This window comes from Kogia breviceps, chromosome 14, assembly GCF_026419965.1.
Source record: "Kogia breviceps isolate mKogBre1 chromosome 14, mKogBre1 haplotype 1, whole genome shotgun sequence".
NCBI lineage: Eukaryota > Metazoa > Chordata > Mammalia > Artiodactyla > Physeteridae > Kogia > Kogia breviceps.
In genome coordinates, this window is record NC_081323.1 from 53703597 (window position 1) to 53723811 (window position 20215).

Genomic DNA, 20215 nt, shown 5'->3' on the forward strand with positions numbered 1-20215 from the left:
GGGCGTGGAACAGAGTTTTATTGATTTTGTAGAAAGTAGTAAGGGCTTTGGGTTTGACTTTAAAAGCAGTGGGAGTCCATTAAATGGTGTTAAGCAGAATGTGACACGATCTGTTTTATGTTTTAAAATGAACATTTTGGCCACCTCGTGGAAAATAGATTGACAGGTCAGGGCTGGACAAAAGAGTAGAAGCAGAGCCCATAGATGGCAGGCAGGCTAGAGATGAGGGGAACTCTGCCTGGCCTGATGTGGTGGCCCTGGAGATGAAGAAAGGTGGATAGGAGAAATATTTGAGGAGTACTCTAAGGGACATGGTGATTGATTGGATGTGGGGGCGGGGGGGGGGCGTGGGGAGTGAAAGAGAGGGAAGGGACAGGAATGATTCCTAAATTTTTGGTTGAGTGACCGAGTGGGCCCTAAATGGGAACTATCTCAGCAATGTGAGATGTGAAAGCGCTTTAGGAAAGGTCAAATGGCGCGACAAAGCCAGTGCGTTCCATTTTACAGATGGGGAAACTGAGGCACGAGATACTAGCAGGTGGTTGTCAGGCCATGTCGCGCTCGTCTCATACCCCCTTAGATGGGTGAAAGGACCGAAGGCTGTTGGATACCTACTAAGCACCAATACCTGGCCCTCCCCGCCTGGCTCTCCCGGCTCTCCATGTCCGCCGTTCGTGTCCCAATAAAGTTATTGAAATTGACACTGGTTGCTAAGGAAGTAGGTCGCAGAGCCGGGTTGCTAAGGAAGTGAGCGGCCTCGGTCTCTCCCCATCCGGGGCAGCGGGGAATGGCTGAACCCACAGTTCGCAGCCGCCCCCGTCGCCGCTGCCGCCGCCGCCGCCGCCCGCTTTCGGCTCGGGCTGCAGGTGAGTTGGCGACGATGCGAACGACCGCCGGGCAGGGCCGATCCTTCCGCCTTCTGGGATCTTCCCTAAGGCCCGGGGCAGCACCACCGACTGGCTTTGCTGCTCCGGGAGCGGGAGCATCTTCTGCCCTGCCTCCTGGGCATCTTCAGGCAGTCCGGGCGACCTCGCCCCTCCTCCCCCGGGCGGGGGTGCGGCCCGAACCCCAGACCCGGCCGCGAGGGGTCGGAGTCTGGGACCCAGCTTGGGAGGGAGTCGGGGAAGTGAAAGCTTGGGGTCCAAACCTCGGCTCTGCCCCTGGCTCGCTGTGTGACCTTGGACAAGTCCCTTCCCCTCTTGGCCTCAGTTGACCTGTTTGCCCAGTGGGGTCCTATCACTTGCTGCTCAGAGTGGTTAAGATTATGAGACGTGTATGTTGAAAGTGCCCTAAATGGGGAGGAGAAGGACCGAGAGTCCAACTTTAAGTCCGAGTGTCTGAATTTGAGACTTTGCATCTCCACTTAGTAACTGTGTGGCCTTGGGCAAGTTAATCTCCTTGAGCCTTCTTTTCTTTATCTGTAAAATGCGTTAATGAACCACTGTGGTAATCCAGTAAGATGGGTATGTCAAGTAGCTTGGCACATAGTAAGTGCTCAACAAGCTATTATGAGGCATGAGGGGTGGTTTGGGTAAGGCTTCCTGGAGGGGTTGACTTTGAGACAGGTAGGATTTAGGTGTGTAGTTCACCAGCTCATATGGATATTCCTCCCCCTGTTGACATCACCCCCACCCTCAGTTTTACTTCTCCATTCTGCTCAGAGAAAGGGAGGTGGTGTGGACTTCTGCAAAGTAGTCCTGGTGAAGGAAACCCTGGGGTCAAGTCCTTGTAGTTGTTTGAGGTTATGGTTTTATTTTCTACTTAGGCCTTGTTGACCCTTCCAGAACACAAAGAGTTATTTTTGTCTTTTGAGCAGTGCTTGAAACAGTAATAGCTATTTACAAGTCTGGTTGGCCCTTGAACAACACGGGTTTGAACTGTGTGGATGTGGATTTTTTTTCAAGAAGGTATGTACTTCACCTTTATGTATAAGGGACTTGAGCATCCGTGGATTTTGGTATCCAAGGGGACTCCTGGAATCCCCTACAAATACTGAGGGTCAACTGTATATGATTAAGAAGCACTTTTCAGGTATATTATCTCATTTAATCTTCACATAGACTTTGCCAGGTAGGTGGTGATGTCATCCCCATTTCGAAGATGAGGAAACTGAGGCTAAGAAAAGTGAATGACTTGCCTAAGAATTTTATACCTATTAAGTGATGGAGCTGGACACATTTCCAGGTAAATCCTGTATTTTCTTTCCCTGTACCCTGATATCTCTGATTTCTCAGCAGCAGCTGTTACAAAGCCACAAGGGTCTTCTTTTGTTCCTTCTGACTGCTTTGGCTGGAGGCTTTTCTTCCACTGGCAAGGAAGCAAGATCTTACATAAAGCTTCATTTAAATAGATACCATCCAAAGTGTGGACCTCAAAACAAAGTTGGAATGTTTACAAGGGGCTTTTCTGTCCCCATGCCCCCTCCTGTTTAAAGTGAGAGGAGAAGGCTGGTAGGCCCTTTTGGTGCTATTGTACAATTCTGATTGCATGCTAGTGGTTTAAAAGCATGGAATCAGGCTGCCTGGGTTCAAATCTTGACTGCCACTTCCAGGCTGCATCCCACTGAGTAATTTACTTTACCTCTTTGTGCTACAGTTTCATCATTTGTAAAAGGTAGATAATAATAGTATCCACTATATATGGCTGTTATGAGGATTTATTTGCACCTAATACATGTAAAGTGCCTGGCATGTTTGGTAAACATTAACTATTGTTATTTGGACTTAACATAGCACCTGCATTATACTTTATATTCTATTTATGGTTGGTAAATGAAGAAATTAAAGCATGTGCTGACGATACCAGGTCTGTCAACCTCACAGGGTCATTGCATGCATGAAACAGTAGCTGTCATAGTATTATATAAATGTCAGTATTACAGGGTTGCCCCAGGAACCTGTAATTCCATGCCAGAATGGGTTGCAAAGAAAAACGAAAGCTGATGATAGGATGCCAGGTTTGGTAGTCCGACCCCCAGTTCAGTAAATGTTTACTAAATCCCTTTATGCCAAGCACAGTGGAGCATGTGGAGATCAGCCCCAACTCCACATTCTTCAAGGACCTCAGAGCTTAATTTGCAAATTACTAGCATTTGAAATGAATTTGATGTCTTTAAATGAATCCATATTTTGTGTTTGCCCCTCCTCAGAGTAAAGCTTTGGATTCACATCTCTTGTGTCCTTACGCTTCTGTTGGGTGCCTGGGCTAGAAGCCTTGGCTTGCTCTCTAAGCCCTTTCATCCACTGATTTATGGGTCCCTGAGAAAGAGCATTCTCTTGTGCTGGCTAATAATACAGTGCTCTCTTTGTGGTGCCTAATGGTTTACAAAAACGCTTAAACGTGTCTTCACTCACTTAGTCTATTGGTAACCTTGCAAGGAAGGGAAGGTGCAGATTGAGATTCCCATTTTACAGTCAAGGGACCTGAGGTAAGAGAGGCCAGGCTGCTAGTAGGTGGCCCATTTCACACTGGCCTCCAGGCGTTCTGACTCCAAATTCAGTGCTCTTACCTCTACTGCCTCAGTTTCATTCATTCAGCATTTGTGTTCTGAACACCTGGTGTGTGTCAGGCCCAGTTCTAGCCTGGGGATGTGATGGTAGAGAGGTAGGTGAGGTCCTTGCTCTCGTGCAGCTTCCATTCTAGTGGCAGCAGCAGAAAAATAGACCAATAAATGAACAAGGTCACTTGGATGGAAATCAGTACTGTGCACACAGTAAAACAGTGATGTGATGGAGAGTGACTTCTCCATGGGGATGCTGCCAATTAATTGGGTGGTCTGAGAAGGCCACTCTGAGGGAGTGACATTTTTGCTGAGACTTGCTGCCAGAAAGGGGCCAAACATTTGAGAATATGGCAGAAGGAACAGCAAAAGTAAAGGCTCTCAGGTGGGACTAAGCTTGGTAAGTTCTGGGAACTGAAAGAAGGCTCAGAGCAGCTGGAGCAGGTGGGCTGGGGTGGGGGGAGAGGAGAATGGTGAGATGGCCGAGTGGGGGTTGGGCTGGGGGTGAGGCCTTAGGTCATCTGGGGCCTGTGGGCTAGAGTGAGGAGGTGGGACTTTATTCCAAAAGCAATGGGAAGGCATTGAAAGCTTTAAGAAGGGGAGTGATGTGACCTGTTTTTTGGTTTTTTAAAAAATCACTTTGGCCCCGGTGGCCATTGAGTTTTAAGGAGTGTAAGAATGGCAGCCAGGAGAGTAGTTAGGAGGCCAGGTGAGAGGTGATGGTGGCTTTCTAGGGTGGTGACAGTGGAGATGGTACAAGAGGGTGGATTGGGGGTGTGTCATGGAGGTGAAACCAGCAGGATGGTGGTTGAGGGGAAGAGCTAGAGGAATCAGAGACGTCTCTTGGGTTTTTGGCCTGAGCAATTAGGTAGATGCTGGTGGTGCCATCTGCCTCTAAAATGATGAGAGAACTTTTTGGTAAGGTGCCCTGTGTGGAAGAATTAGCTCTGGTTCCCTGTGAACCCTTGGAGGAGAGTCACAAGGTGTAAACATCATACTTATAGCCTCTGGGGAGGAGATCCCTGCTTATACTGCAGGAAGATAGCCAGGTACATCTTTTTGAAGCCTCCACCTTGGACATCCGGAAGCCCTGCTTTTCTCGAAGTCTGGCTCTTTGCCAGCTTGTGGAGTGGCAGGTGTGGGCTTTGCCAGGGCAGTGCCCATCTGTCTCATGCTGTTGGCATTGCTGTCCTGACTTGAGATCTTGGCTGGTGAAAGCTGGGAGGAGACTGGCCATCTCTGCGAGAGAGAATGGAATCACTCTTGAAGCTTAGTGCCTCAAATGGCCACACTCTCCCTGCCAAAGTGGTTCTTTCTTGGCCATCGAATGACATTTCTAAAGTTTCAGAGCTTTTGATTTGGGAATCCCTGGAGAAGCTGTTGTGTTCTTGGCTAGAATTCTAGCAAGGGAATTCGAGCCTTCTTTTAACGTATGCTAATAATTGCCCCTGTAAATTTAGGTTTCGCAGTGTTGTAAATTCAACATTGCGAATAGCAAGACTGATAATCCTACCACCTGTGCTTGTGTAGCTTTGTTTGCAGTTTAGAATGCTCTTTCCTGTGCATTCTCATGTACTAATGTTCAGTCAGTTGAGATCACATGGCATATGTATTATCCCCAGTTTACAGGTGGGTCATTCATTTTGGTCAGTAATATGAAGCACCCAGTAGGTGCTGTGTTCGGTAGATCCTTGCCACTCAGAGTGTGTTCTGCATGACTGAGGCACCCATGTGCGCTGAGAGCTTGTTAGAAATGCAGAGTCTAAGTCTAGGTATAATAAGCCAGTCTGCATTTTACCAAGACCCCCGTGTGTTTCCTGAGTACATTAAAGCTTGAGATGTACTCCTTTGGTAATAAGTAGCAAAACTAGGACTTGCCAAAGATAATGATAATAAAAGTACAGGCTTACCTTTTTTTTTTTTTACTGTGCTTCACAAGTACTGCATTTTTTTTTACAATTTGAAGGTTTTTGGCAACCCTGCATTGTCAGATGATGCATTTTTTAGCAATAAAGTATTTTTAATTCGTGTTCATTAATTAATGTACATTGTTTCTTTAGACATAATACTCTTGCACACTCAGTAGACTACAGTATAGTATAAACATTACTTATATATGCACTGGGAAACCAAAAAATTTGTGTGACCTGCTTTATTGCAAGATTTGCTTTATTATGGTGGTCTGGAACCGAACCTGCAGTATCTCCGAGGTCTACCTGTAATAGGAATAGCTGACGTTTATTGAGCCAAGCGCCGTTTTCAGCACTTTACACACGTCTCATTTAGTCCTCACAGCAACCCTGTAACGTGAGGACTGTTATGAATCCCATTTTCCAGAAGAGGAAAGTAGAGGCACAGAAAAGTCAAATAACTTACCCAGGTCTGCTGATTCCAAGTCCATTGCTCTTCCTACCACTCACTTGTTCATCTGTTTTTCAGGTGGGCAGTACATCCCTGACGTCTTGTCAAAAGCCTTTCTTTCTCTTCTGTATCTGGGTAACTAACTTTAAAGGCTGATGAAGAAAACCGACTTCACAGAATGTTTGAAGAAATCAGGGGGAAAACCCTTGAGGTATTTTAACATAACTATGGGTGTCAGTTACTTCACTGATAGGCAACAAACAGATAATCTGATTTGTGAGATAGGCTACCTCTCATCCTTCTTAGCTCTAACTCAGGGCTGAAACATGAAGCAGGTAGGAACTGAGAGCTTGTATTCTGAGTCATTCGGCCCTGAACTGTTTCTTGATTCTGGTGATAACATCTGCACCAGTGAGGAGAGAGTGGCTAAAGCCCTATGCCACCTGCTGACTAATTGCAAAAGATTCAGTTCTGTTTTATTTTTCTTTTCTTAATGTAATGTTTTTATTGAAGGATAAGATACAGGCAGAAAAATTAGACGATTGTAGCTGTATAGTTTGTTGAATTTTAATAAAATGAACTCACCCATGATACCACCACCCAGCTCAAGATATAGAACATTACCAGCACTCCAGAAGCCTTCCTTACCTCCCTCCAGAAGGGTGACCACTACCCTACCTTCTGTCACCAAAGAATATTTTTACCCTTTTTTTTTTTTTTTTTTTTTTTTGGCGGTACGTGGCCCTCTCACTGTTGTGGTCTCTCCCGTTGCGGAGCACAGGCTCCGGACGCGCAGGCTCAGTGGCCATGGCTCAAGGGCCCAGCCACTCCGCGGCATGTGGGATCTTCCCAGACCGGGGCACGAACCCGTGTCCCCTGCATCGGCAGGCGGATTCTCAACCACTGCGCCACCAGGGAAGCCCCTACCCATTTTTTTATCTGTAAAATATTCTATTTTGTCAAGCCTCAGTTTTCCCTGTCTGCCATGTGGGCTCATTACTTTCCCTTCAACATCCCTTATCTCTGTAGTCTTAGAAAGATTTCTTGGTCAGGGCCTGTGCCACCACAGGAAATTCTCGTGTGAAAAGGCAGTGGGATCTGGGTGGAGACGTGAATTTTAATAGCAATTCTGCCACTTGCTGTGTGACCTGAGGCAAGTAACTCAGCCTCTCTGGCCCTCAGTGTCTGTATAGGCAAAATAAGGACGTGAGGTAATCTTCCAAAGCTCTTCCAGCGCTGCCTGAAAGACAGCTTTGAGTTGGGTAATATTTTCCTCTTCCTTGGTGACTTCATGCAGGGCTTTCTCCCAGACCTTCCAGGGTGGGGCTTTTAGAGCTATTCCTTGGCAGTCAGAGATCATTGCAATCAGCTCATCTTATCAGCATCACACATCTGCATTGCAGCTTGCGATGTTCTTGTTTAAGGCTTCAGTTAATCTTGGTGACACTTTGTGTCCTTCCTTTTGTCACCCTGATAGCAGACGCTGAGCTCTTCACACATAGGCAGGTCTATCTTTAGTATGCTGATTTATTTAAATCATAGTTTGCATTAGAGAGCACCAGAGATAATTGTGGTGGGTGTGGTTTTATTTTTAAGTTTTTGGCAAGATATTTGCAGCAGTTGCATTTTGTCATATTTGAACATAGTGTATAAATGGAAGTGAGTCCAAGTGAAATAGAGATTGTAATAGAGTATTGGGAGCTGAGGCTGGACATGCTGTTACCCACTCTGGGGTCCTTAACATCCCTTTCTGCAGTGGTTTCAGGAAGGGCTTGCTTTGGGGCTTTTGTGTGTGACATAAATTACACAGAAGCTAAAGCTCATAGTACTGTCTCCAGCAGCTTAGGGGACTGCAGTCATAACACATTTCAATATCCTAAGCAAAGAAATCTAGCTAGTAAATCATAGAAGATTCCATCCAGGTAAGACAAAATGTCATCTCAAGTTACTTAAGATAACAGCAAGAAGATAGTTCTTGGTGGAAATAGTTACTGGTTTTGCACCATCTGCAATAGCAGGTCAGATTCTAGCCTAAGAAGTATATAGTATTCTTCCCTCCTTACTTCTTCAATTGTCAGCATTTTTTAATAGAATTTTTTTAATTATAAAAATAATTTCCATTGAGGAAAACCCTGGAAAGATTAAATAAGATTCACTCAGAAATAACTACTGTTAAAACATCTTACTGTCCAAAGGAAAATATATTCCTAAATGTATTTTATCTCATGAATGTACAGTTCTTACCTGTTTCCCCAGTCATTGTCATTTAGGCTGGTTTCAATACTTAAATGCTATAAATAATGCTACAGAGAACATCTTGAAGATTATCTTTGCATAAACTTTTGTCTACATTTCTGATGATTTCTTTAAACTAGATCCTTTCATTGTTAAAAAATTTTAATTATAAAGGCAGCCTTGGGCTTCCCTGGTGGCGCAGTGGTTGGGAGTCCGCCTGCCGATGCAGGGCGCACGGGTTCATGCCCCCGTCCGCAAGGATCCCGCGTGCCGCGGAGCGGCTGGGCCGGTGGGCCGTGGCCGCTGGGCCTGCGCGTCCGGAGCCTGTGCTCCGCGGCGGGAGAGGCCGCAGCAGTGAGAGGCCCGCGTACCACAAAAAAAAAAAAAAAAAAAAAAGGCAACCTCCTTCAATAATGTTTTTAACAAGTTAGTATCTAAATAAAGTTGAAAAGGCAGACATTAGTGCAGTTTGGTGGAGAGAGATTACCTGTGCAAAGGGTATCCTGACTCAGTTTCAGCTTACTTGTCCACTTGCACAGCTATCTTTTTAGGTAGTTGCTCTCAAAGTGTATCTTCCGTTTTGCATTTGGAAATGTTCACGTAACATTTCATAACCATTTTTCCATGTTTAGTAATTATGAGCTAGTAAACTTTCCCTAGTATTGGGCATTGACGTTGTTTCTGGCTTTTTATAATCATATATAGTGCTGTAGTGAATATCTTTGCTTCTCTCTCAGCCTCATAAGAGAACAATTCTAAATAGTTTGGGGAAAGTTAGAACTTTAAAAAGTTGAAAAGGAGAACTGTACATTTTCCTTCTTAAAATTTGATTAAGACCCAAAAATATCTTCAAAAAAAAAAAAAGCTTTATTGAGGTATAATTCACAAGCCCTTATAAGGTATCTTTTCATAGTTTTTGTCACCTTCTTTGCTGCTGCTTCTTAATCTGTTTTTCTTTTTGATACAGAATTCCCTATGAGTAGGACCCAGAACCTGAGCCTTTAACATTTAAACCCTTCATTCTCTGAACAGACTGTTGGCTGGTGACATTAACCAGGAATATTGTATGTACATGATCAGTTTTGTGCACTGAATGAGCTGTGAGAGCATGTCATTATGGAATTGGACAGTGAACCATGACAGTTCTGGTGGACTTTAGGCAGGGGATTTTTAAAAAATGTATTTAACTCGTTATATTACTGAAACAAATTCTGTGATTTATGGGACATCCTGCTTGATCAACTTTGGGAACTGTTTACGATAAAGGTAGCATATGTGGGCAGCTTCTCCCACATTAATGTACACACCAGTCACCAGGGATCTTGATAACAGGACTGATTTGGGGACATGGATGGCCTTAGATTCTGGAGCTAAACCAGGTGGAACAGAAGATTTTAGTTGACACTCAAGACACAACATCCTAAATTATGTTGAACGACACGGTGAGAGTTATTCCCTTTGAAACTCTTTTGGTTCTTTTGACTATGTCAAGGAGAGTATTTGTTTGGTTCCAGTCTTTCTTAACATGTGCTAAACTGGCTTTCTTACTTTCTTATTTTTTTTTAATACATCTTTATTGGAGTATAATTGCTTTGCAATACTGTATTAGTTTCTGTTACACAACAAAGTGTATCAGCCATATGCATACATATATCCCCATATCCCCTCCCTCTTGAGCCTCCCTCCCACCCTCCCTATCTCACCCTTCTACTGGCTTTCTAACCAAGAAAGATCAGGCCTCTGGCCTTAGGTAAGCTACAGTATCTAGTTCGAATTTAGTAACATTGTTGTTTGTCTTTATTTTCACAGTTACCTTCTATTTACAACAAGTGATACTGGTTTTCCATTCATGGTAGTCATACAAAGTTTCTGTTAAAAAGAAATTTGGGAGTTCCCTGGTGGCCTAGTGGTTAGGATTCTGGGCTTTCACTGCTGTGGCCTGGCTTCAGTCCCTGGTCAGGGAACTGAGATCCTGCAAGCCGTGCAGCATGGCCAAAAAAATAAATTAAATTTTTAAAAAAGTGTTAAAGTAGATTTAAAGCAAAATCTTAACTAAATAATGGTACAGGTGGCGTATGGATATGGCAGAAATTGTGAAGAGACAATCAGGTGACTGACATTTAGGACACGCTGGTGTGGGAAAACGCCATGAACTTTGGAGCTGGGTGGTAGCCCTGATTTCTGCTTACTTTGCTGCTGATTAACTCAGTCTGCCATGTTGCTTCTCTCTCCAAGTCTCAGGTTTTTTTCTCCTGTAAATTGGGTCAGGGCAGAAGCACCTCCTGTGGGCCAGGCCTTGGCATGCTTGTCCTCCTCTAATCCTCATACAGCCGCAAGGAGCAGGGCATTCGTGGTAGTCCCATTTTGCAGAGGAGGATATAGGCTTAGCTGGTTGAAGGAACTTGCCTGGAGCCCCAGAGCTGGGAATGGTTGGGCTGGGTTTCTCTCCGAGGTGTGTCTGAATCTCTTTTTTGTTATTCCAGGCCACCTCCCTCTTTTAAATATATAATTTGCTGTGGCTCTACCCAGCTGCAGGCAGTCTGATTAAAAGGACAAGTCATTGAGTACCCCTGTGATCAACCACAGCCGTTATTCACAATAGGTGAGAGATGCAAGTAGCCCAGGTGTCTGTGGACAGATCAATGGATAAAGATAATGTGGTATATACACACAATAGGTTGTTATGTAGCCTTATAAAAAAAGAGATCTTGTCATATGCTACAACATGGATTTACCCTGAGGTAGAATGGTGGTTTCCAGGGGTTGGGGAGACAGGGAAATGGTAAGTTGCTATTTGATAGGTATAGAGTTTCAGTTTAGCAAGATGAAAAAGTTCTAGAGATCTGTTACACACAACGTGAATATAGTTATCATTACTGAACTGTACACTTAAAAACGGTTAAGAGGGTACATTTTATATTATGTGGGGTTTTTTTTAACCACAGTTAAAATTTTCTTAAAAGTTAAAAGGCGTTGGTCAGAGGGCAATCTTTCCTCCCCCCCATCTTGGAAACTCTCAAGCATACATAAAAATGGAATAGTGTAATGAACCATGGACCCATTACCCAGCTCCAGCAGTTATCAGCACATGGCAGTTCTGTTTCACTTACAACCTCTTATTCGTCCCACCCCACCTCACCTCTGATTATTTTGGTCCCAGACAGCATATAACTTTATATGATAGTGGGAAGCGGCCGCATAGCACAGGGAGATCAGCTCAGTGCTTTGTGACCACCTAGAGGGGTGGGACAGAGAGGGTGGGAGGGAGGCTCAAGAGGGAGGAGATATGGGGATATATGTATGCATATAGCTGATTCACTTTGCTGTACAGCAGAAACTAATACAACAATGTAAAGCAATTATACTCCAATAAAGATGTTTTTAAAAACTTTATATAAAAATGCTTTTGTGTGTCTCTAAGAGTAAGAACCTTCTTTAAAAAATACCATTTTCACACCTAAAAATGTAACAATAATTCCTTAACATTCCTTAACATCATCATTCCTTAACATTCCTTAATGTTCAAATTTCCTTGATGGTCTCATACATTTTTAACAATCGGTTTGTTTGAATCAAGATCCAAAAATGGGCCCTACTCAAGGGCCAAATGTTGTATTTGTTGATTTAAGTCTCTGACATCAGAGTGTGAATGTTTAGCAGAGAAACAGTTTCATTTCTTTCCTGCATCAGTACATGGAATGAGAAGTTCCTCACAGGCAGGCTCTTCCAGCTTCATAGCTTCGTGGTGGTTCAGAGCACGAGCCCCGAATATTGGGGTTGTGTGGGCAGTTGGTGGGTGCACTGTTGGTGGGAGGATAAATGGTACAGCCTGGGAAGTGGGTAGGATGGTGCCCTCTTTCAAAAAGGAACATGTGTAGTGTTTACACATCCAGGAATAGCTCCTATGAAGAACCCTCATGTGTAACTAAAGGTATATGTTCAGGATATTCACTGCAGCATTGTTTGCACTAGCAAAGACCAGAAACTATCAGAGGTTCCCTCAGCAGGTGACTAATCAAATACATTGTAAGAGAACTGTACCATGGCATTTAGGCAGCTACTTAGAAGGTGGGGATGGGGGTGGGGGTGGGGGGGGCCCCCAAGATCTATAAAGTAAGATAGAGAATGGTGATACTATACTTATGAGTTTAAAAACAAAAAAAAGGTAGGGAAGCAATATAGATACATTAATGCTTGCATATGCTTCAAGTATCTCCCCAGGGGTAGGGGGAAGATTTACCTGCTCACTGTATGTACAACTTGAATTGTTTTAGTCTATTCATATATTAATACACATGTGTATATGCATGTGTGTGTGTTTAAAATAAGTTTAAATTAGGGTCTTTCAATAAGACAAACCTGGTTTTGAATCCTGACTGTTCCATTTAATTGCTTTGTGACCTTGAGCCAGTTAATTTCTCTGAGCCTCCCATCCTTATTTTTAAAATAGGGCTAATACTATTCCTCATAAGGTGATTTTGAGGATTAGAAGAGGAATATACATTAAGTTCCTAATGTACTATGAGTTGTGACTATTGAATACAACAAAGCCCCAGACCCACATTGATTCCGAATTAGCATCCTCTAGACTTGAATATATATGTATATATTTTAAAATAAATTTATTTATTTTTTAAATTTATTTTTGATTGGGTTGGTTCTTCTTTGCAGCGCGCGGGCTTTCCCTAGTTGTGGTGAGCGGGGGCTACTCTCCATTGCGGGTGCGCCGGCTTCTCATTGTGGTGGCTTCTCTTGTTGCGGAGCTCCGACTCTAGGCGCGTGCGCTTCAATAGTTGTGGCACCTGGGCTCAGTGGTTGTGGCTCTTGGGCTCAGTAGTTGTGGCTCATGGGCTCTGGAGCGCAGGCTCAGTAGCTGTGGTGCACGGGCTTAGTTGCTCCACAGCATGTGGGATCTTCCTGGATCAGGGCTCAAACCTGTGTCCCCTGCATTGGCAGGCAGATTCTTAACCACTGAACCACCAGGGAGCCCTGACTATATTTTTTATGAATGTTTTACAAAATAGGATTTCTTTGCCTCTTTTTCCCCCTTATCAGTTAAGTGCTTTCTTTGTTAGCCTTTTGGGGTCATCAAGTGAAAGGGAGTGCTTGGCGCCAATTTGAATTCAGAGCAGGCATTTAAGTTGTTCATGTTTCTTATCTGTGACCTTTCTAGGTTTCTTTCCAGATAAGTAGCCTGTCTTCCTAAGATGTGTAAGCTGAAACCAAGTTACTAGACTTTTTTTCCAAAGAAAAAATAACTTTATTGCCATCCCCCTGCTTGATTGTAAGAAACAAAATGCATGCACCTGTCAAGAAGGCCAAAGAAAGCAAAAACAATCACTTGCAAGCTCACCCCCCAGAGATCAATATTGCTTGCCTTTCTTGAGTGTTTATTACACATCTTGCACTTGGCTAACCATTTAACATTTATTAGCTTACTTAATAATCCTTAGAACAGTTCTTTATGGTAGGTGTTGTTATTAATCCCATTTTGTAGAAGAAACTATGACTTAATGTAACTTTCTCAAGATTTTATAGCTAAGTGGCAGAGCAGAAATTCAAATGCTGACCCATTGAATACTAAAGTTCATGCTTTGAATCATGACTTTACACTGTCTCATTCATAACTTCTTGTGCACTTGTGCATGTACACATGTAAACATAAATCGCATCATAGTAAGTCTTCTGTTTGGTAGCCTGCTTTTTTAATATAAATTATTTTATTTTATTTTATTTATTTTTGGCTGCGTTGGGTCTTTTGTTGCCGCACGAGGGCTTTCTCTATTTGCAGCAAGCAGGGGCTACTCTTTGTTGTGGTGTGCGGGCTTCTCATTGCAGTGGCTTCTCTTGTTGCAGCTCTGGGCAGGCAGGTTTCAGTAGTTGGGACACGTGGGCTCAGTAGTTGTGGCTCGCAGGCTCTATAGCACAGGCTCAGTAGTTGTGGCATGTGAGCTTAGTTGCTTTGCGGCATGTGGTATCTTCCCAGACCAGGGATTGAACCCTGTATTGGCAGGTGGATTCTTAACCACTGCACCACCAGGGAAGTCCCTGGTAGCCTGCTTTTTTTCACTCAACAAATGTCATGAACATCTTCCCATGTGTAAATACTTAGAAGTATATTGCCATTCTTTTTTTTAATAAGTTTATTTCATTTATTTTATTTTGGGCTGCACTGGGTCTTCGTTGTTGCATGTGGGCTTTCTCTACTTGCGGTGAGCGGGGGCTACTCTTCGTTGCGGTGTGCGGTCTTCTTATCGCAGTGGCTTCTCTTGTTGCAGAGCACGGGCTGTAGGCGCATGGGCTTAGCTGCTCCGCCGCATGTGGGATCTTCCCAAACCAGGGCTCGAACCCGTGTCCCCTGCATTGGCAGGCGGATTCTTAACCACTGCATCACCAGGGAAGCCCTATATTGCCATTCTTAATGACTGCATAATTTCCCATTGTAGAGATGTGTCATAATCTAACCAATCCCTTATCAATGAGTATTTAAGTGGTTAGAGATGCTGCTGAGATAAACATAAAGGTGTACATACATCTTGCACATGTATTCAGTTATTCACTGAAGGCCTTAAAATAGTTGCAAGAAATGGAGTTGCTGTTTCAAGGGAGTATTACATTTTGAGTATTGCATTTCAGTGTTTTGATATTGACTGCTCAGATGCCCTCAAGTAATATGTGCCAGTTCGAGATTCTGTGGCTCTCATATGTACCGTAAGAGACAGTTTGAAAGTGTTTAGACATTTCACACAACTGTTTGGCTTACAAAAAAAAGATGACCTTGTGTTTATAAACAGTGCCTGTTATTACACTATATTACACTAAAATAAATATATTTTATTTTATTTATTTTTTGATGTGGACCATTTTTTAAGTGTTTATTGAATTTGTTACAGTATTGCTTCTGTTTTACGTTTTGGCTTTTTGGCCGCGAGGCATGTAGGATCTTAGCTCCCCAACCAGGGATCGAACCCACACCCCCTACATTGGAAGGCGAAGTCTAAACCACTGGACCTCCAGGGAAGTCCCCAGAATATACTTTATTAGTCTGTTATTTTGACACCTTTGCTCTGAATGCCTTTTATGGCTGAGGCTACGTGACATGCTACATTGACATTAGAAAGTTAAGGATTTCCATTGCTGTAGACCTCATAGAAGTTCTTTTATGAAGCTTTACCATGAAGTTGAGGCAAATAGTTTTACTACTAGGACCCGTTGTTCATCAGTTAAAACATTTTATTACATTATATTCATGGTGGATAGATGAAAAGAGAAAAATGGGTTTTAACACCTGGATATAGTTAATTTTACAGATTTTTTCCATCTTTTTTCTCCCCTAATTTGATTTTTCTGACTAGGTAGTATATGTACATGATTCAAGAGGTATAAAAGGATATACACTGCAAAGCCTCCCTTATAATCTTGGCCTTTAGCCACCCAGCTCTTTTCCCTACAGGCAACCAGTGTTGTTATCTGGCTCTTGCATATCCCTTCAGATATTTTATGTACATAGAAGCCAATATAGGACTAGTCCCTCAACACACATTCCATGTCCTTTTAAAAATTCTCTAGACAATGATGTTATTTTTTCAACTGGAGATGAATAATCTTGTTCTGAAAATTGTGTAATTCACATTTTGCTAACTGACCATCATGGGAACCAGAGACCCAGAGTTGGACTTGGTCTCTTGGTGTTGGTTCAGGGTTTGCAGATAAGGAGTCCTGATACTTCAAAACAATCAGCAACAGTTGAGAAAGAACGTAGTGTTTATGGTGATGAGTTGGATACAGAGTAGAAACAGCTGCTTTCCCTGAGAGAAACCTGCCCAGGGACTTGGTTTGGGCTGGTTAATAGAGCGTCACTTTTATCTTCTTGCCTGAGTGTTGCAGTGCTTTCCTGATGGCCCCTGTGATCCATAGTTTGGGCTGCCTTTCAGACACTCTGAGTCCTTGAACTCTAGGCCAGGCAGTTGGCAGGTGGTTGCTCGGTCAGATCTTAGAGGACATTGCATTGGAGTGCATTGATTAAAGATGCATTAGTATGCACTTTGTGTGCCCGCAGATTGCTCCTCCTTGCAGGGATGTTTCTGGTGAATTGCCAGAACTTTATTTTTTCCCATTTGAAGATATCACATGCTTGTTACAGAAAATTTGAAAAATATAGAAATGTCAAAGGAGCAGGGGAAATCACCTACCTATATGTAGTCTCATCACACAAAGTGGACCACTATTAATGTTTTGATGTGTATCTTATTTTTATACAATTGTGATTGCATGCATTCAATTTTGTAAACTGCTTTTTCATTTATTCTAAGCATATTCCATGTCATTACAGAGCCTTGGTAAATGTCATTTTGAAAGGTGGACTAGGACTTCCCTGGTGGTCCAGTGGTTAAGACTCCACGCTCCCAATGTAGGGGGCCCGGGTTTGGATCCCTAGTCAGGGAACTAGATCCCACATGCACGCCTCAACAAAGATCCCTCGTGCCACAACTAAGACCCAGCACAGCCAAATAAATAAATATTAAAAAGAGAAAAAAAAAACTATGGACTAGCATGGCAGGCCTTTCTCAATTAGATCATGTATACATGAATTTGGTCATGGACAGGGATGCCTACAGGAGCCAGGCAGGCAGTATAAATGAACAGAGCATGCTGGGTGTGAGAAAGTAGGGAGTGTGGGCTGGGGAGGATTGGGTGGCCAGGCCCATTAGAGGGGCAACTGTCACTCAGTTCCCATTGCTGCCACTTGGGGCCTGGGCTGTCAGATATTCCCATTATTCCAGAGAAGCAGAAAATCTGTTTTTTTTTTGTTTCAATGTGAAATTGCTGGTTTTCTTTTTTCTTTTCTTTTTTGAGAAATCTTAAACATTCAGAGAAAAATATAGGAAACAGAACTGATCATCATTAACATTTTCTCTTATTTGCTTCAAGTCTCATTCCCTGTTTCTCTCTTTTTTTAGCAGAAATGATAAAATATTACAGATAAAGTTGAAAAATTCTTCACATTTCTTGTCCCATTCTCTACATTTCACCCTGCCCAACTTGGGCAGCCACTATCATAAATTGTTATATATCCTTCTACCAATTTGGGGGAATACTTATGTATACATAAATGCAAATCCATGAGCACCATATTGTTTTCTAAGTTTTTAGTCATAATCGTCACTCTGCAGCTTGCTTTTCCACTCAACCTATTTATTTATCCATGTAAATATATATAACTCTAATTCAGGGTTGGCACACTTTTTTTGTGAAAGATCAGGTGGTAAATATTTTACGTTCTGTGGGCCATACTGTCTGCTGCAGCTACTCAGCTGTGCTATTTTATAGCTAGAGCAGCCATAGATGATATGTAAACAAAGGAATATGGTTGTGTTCCAATAAAACTTTATTTACAAAAACAGGCTATGGACTGGATTTGGCCTGTGGGCTGTCATTTGCTGACCCCTGCTCTAATTTATTCCTTTGAACTACTGAATAGTATACTATCTGTAATATGAGTATACCATATTTTATTTTTCAGTTCCTCTATAAATGGATGGTTGTTTCCAGTTTTCTACTATTTTAACAGTGCTGCAGGAAGCATCCTTGTCTGTGTTTCCTTGTTCACAGGTGCAGAGGTTTTTCACCAGGACATACACAAATGTAGACGTGGAATTGCTGGGGTTTTTTTGTTTGTTTGTTTCTTATTTTTAACAACACCGCTCTCTCTCTTTTTTAAAATTTATTTATTTATTTTTGGCTACGTTGCATCTTCGTTGCTGCATGCGGCCTTTCTCTAGTTGAGGCGAGCTGGGGCAGGTAGAATGTGGCCAGTCTGTGACTTCTGTCCTAGAATCTCTATAGGAAGCCAGTAGTTACTAAGCATCCAATCTGCACCTAGTTCTAGAATTTGAGGTGGACTCCATGACAGCTAGCAAGGGTGAGAGTGCGTGAATCCAAACTTGTAAGATTCTTTTTTTTTTTTTTTTAAATAAAATTAATTAATTATTTATTTATTTTTGGCTGTGTTGGGGGTTTGTTGCTGCACGCAGGCCTTCTCCAGTTGCACCGAGTGGGGGCTACTCTTCACTGCAGTGCGCACGCTTCTCGTTGCGGTGGCCTCTCCCGTTGCGGAGTAGGGACTCTAGGTGCGTGGGCTCAGTAGTTGTGGCACACGGGCTTAGTTGCTCCGTGGCATGTTGCTTCCCGGGCCAGGGCTCAAACCTGTGTCCGCTGCATTGGCAGGCGGATTCTTAACCACTGCACCACCAGGGAAGTCCTCCGAGATTCTGGAAGAGAGTGGCTGCCATGAGAAATGTGCAACTGATTTCCTCAGTGGACAAAAGAGATGAAGTTAGGGAAAGACTCAATTTTTCTCGTGTAGTAACCGTTCAAATAGTTGTTGTTAACATCGGGATGACAAGTTCTAGCAGAAAAAGTATTCAGGACAAAAATGCTGAACTGCTGACCTGTGGTTCCTTCTTTCCTGGCAATGCTGTGAGTTCCTTTAAAGATTTATCACTGTAATTAGACTGATCAGAAGAAGGAGAAGGAAGGTAATAAAGTAAAGAAAGAGAATCAGGGCATCCTTCCAAGAAAACCCTCTCCTTTGAGGAGGACCCACAGCGAGATTTTAAGCCCTGGTGGCAGGAAATTAAATTAGTCCATTTTCCTGAAATAATATGTCAGTAGTACATGACTAGCTCAGCCAGGCTCTGTGAGTTCAGAAAAGAAATGGTGTTCTGTTCCAAATTAAGGAGATTTAATTAAGGGGACTCAGGCTTTGGGAATTACTTCTTTTTAAAAGATTTTTAAGATTATTGTAGGTCATTATCATTCCTTTGTTTTTATTGTTTTGGAGAGCTTAAAAATATATGCAGCTGTAACAGAAGCATCTGAACATCAAGATCTGCAAGAAAGCCTGCCGCAGGCTTTTTTAATTAAACAGGCTTGGGGCCACATTGTTTTGATAGGTAAAAGCTGGACAGCTCGGCCTCTTCCCGGGTATGTAATGTAAAAGAATTGATCCTCTCCAGTGACCCGTTCCCCACCCACCCCTTTCTGTTTCTTAATCCTTCAAGTCTCAGGTCTTGTCTAACTATCCCCTGCTCTGCTGCTGCCTCCCCAAAGGAGGCTCAGGGGGCTGGGTTTGGGCCTGGCACCTAGACAGCTTTTGCAGGCCTCTGTTGAAATGGAGGGAGAGACACAGGCAAGGGATCGGCCACAGCTGTAGCTTGGGGGGCCATTCCCCTGGAAAAGAAAAGGGGAACGCAGTAAACAGACTGGCCATTCTGACATCTAGTTCGAAACATCTGGCAAAATTCTAGTAGCATCTGGAAGGTGATGAATGAAGGGCTGCCTTTTACATAGTTTTCTTTAAATGGCTTGAGATTTACTTCTAATTGAATACTGATTAGGTATTTGGATCTCAATTTCAGCTGATTTTTTTTTTAAGGATGATGACTACAAATTGAACAAGAGAAAATGTTAGAGATGTTTAATGCATAAAACTAGGGCTCACTAGTAATCTCTGGAATGACCCTTTGACAAGGGTTTTGGATGAAACTGTATTAGTTAATTTTAATCCAGCTTTATATTAATTCACAAAGTACTTCCACCTTTGTAAATGGCTTTTAGTTTCACAAGCATCCAAAACGAAGAATTATCCCTATTTTACAGATTTTACAGAAAATGGGTGAAGAGAGGGTAAGAGGTCTTCTGGTTCTGCATTCTAGACAACATTATTTTATTAATATAACAACTAGAAGAAGTATGAAAGGTAACTTTTCATGTTCCCATGCACTTAGCGTCCGAACAATGTTTTTATGAAAGACCAGTGGAGGAACATATTGACTCTATTTATTAACTTGCAGCATATATACCTAGAGTGTCCCATCCCTGCTTCACATTTTCCCACCTTTTGTTGGCAAATAGGTCATTCTCACAGCTAAAAAGGATCCTGTTATTACTGTTCAAGTATCTACTAAAATTACAAATGCGTATATCCTGTGATCCAGCAATTGCGCTTCTAGAAATTTATCCTTACAGATAGATTTTCCTGCATATGAAAGGGTGTGGTCCTGGGTTTTTCACAGTAAAATATCAGAAACAGCTTAAGTGCTAGGATAGTGGTTAAAT

The 20215-nt window shown here is 42.7% G+C and overlaps 1 protein-coding gene across 2 annotated transcripts in view; it reads left to right on the top strand.

Annotated features, from left to right (window-relative positions):
• Nucleotides 1–714: 714 nt before the first annotated feature.
• KIF3B (kinesin family member 3B) overlaps nt 715–20215 on the top strand; it is a 37958-nt gene continuing 18457 nt past the window's right edge. The window contains exons 1-2 of one of the 2 annotated variants that reach the window (XM_067012305.1): nt 715–866; nt 2061–2184. The gene's annotated coding sequence lies outside the window, so the exon portion shown is untranslated. The remainder of the gene's footprint in view (nt 867–2060; nt 2185–20215) is intronic. The other variant, XM_059038241.2, reaches the window with a different exon arrangement.